The following is a 780-nucleotide window of genomic DNA, read 5'->3' on the forward strand; positions in this document are numbered from 1 at the left end:
CTGTGGAGAGAGAATCAGAGTTAACGTTTCAGGTCGGCAGATGACAATGTCAGGTGGGCAAAAATCAAAAACGAAAGTAAGACAATAAGAAAAAATTGTCTTATTTTTAGGTTTTAAAGATCCGGTGTTTGCGAACCGAGGCCTCTGCACAGCTTGATGCAGCCGGACACTGTCTTTACACGAGGGCCCTCTGTTGGAATAGAGCTCGAATTACAGCCACAGCAAACCAAGAGTTGGTTTTCACAAAAGAAATCTTGATCTTATTTTTCAGTATGAAAAAAACTAACCACTCAGAATGCGTTTCCTCCTTCCACAACTCTCACACAGAAAGAAGGGAACGGTCATCAATGGCCACAAGCTCTTGCACAAAGCAACACTCGCAGCCCGCTTCACGCTCAGGAGGAAACGCTTTAACTCCTCCTCGTGGTTAGTGAGACCAGACACTTCAGAACACATTTCTCAAGTTAAAAACTATAGAAATGATCTCTAAAAGTATAGTCTTACCTAACATTGGCCGCCACACCGCTCTCCACACTCAGCACACCCCCTTTAACAGAGGCTGAGCTCCCACCCGCTTCGCGCCCATTCACAGCGGTTAGTGCGGAATCCACTATATATACAATATACAAATCACCCTTTGTAAATATAATTATAATTGTGTGAGAAAGAAATATAGTTGCTGTCATTCTGCCATTACCCAGCAGGCAGGTGATTTGCATATATTAGCAGCCTGTCTCCAGCGACTGTCCTGCTCATTGATTCACTCAGTGGGTGGAAGCC

The 780-nt window shown here is 44.4% G+C and overlaps 1 non-coding gene across 1 annotated transcript; it reads right to left on the minus strand.

The window, feature by feature from the left end:
• Window positions 1-285: 285 nt before the first annotated feature.
• On the minus strand, window positions 286-502 carry LOC147097473 (small nucleolar RNA U3). The gene has a single exon (XR_015074418.1). It is a non-coding gene; the product is annotated as a small nucleolar RNA U3 (small nucleolar RNA).
• Between the last annotated feature and the right edge of the window lie 278 nt (window positions 503-780).

This window comes from Somniosus microcephalus, chromosome 32 (genome assembly GCF_052327205.1).
Source record: "Somniosus microcephalus isolate GS21.2 chromosome 32, FLI_Smic_1.0, whole genome shotgun sequence".
Lineage (NCBI taxonomy): Eukaryota > Metazoa > Chordata > Chondrichthyes > Squaliformes > Somniosidae > Somniosus > Somniosus microcephalus.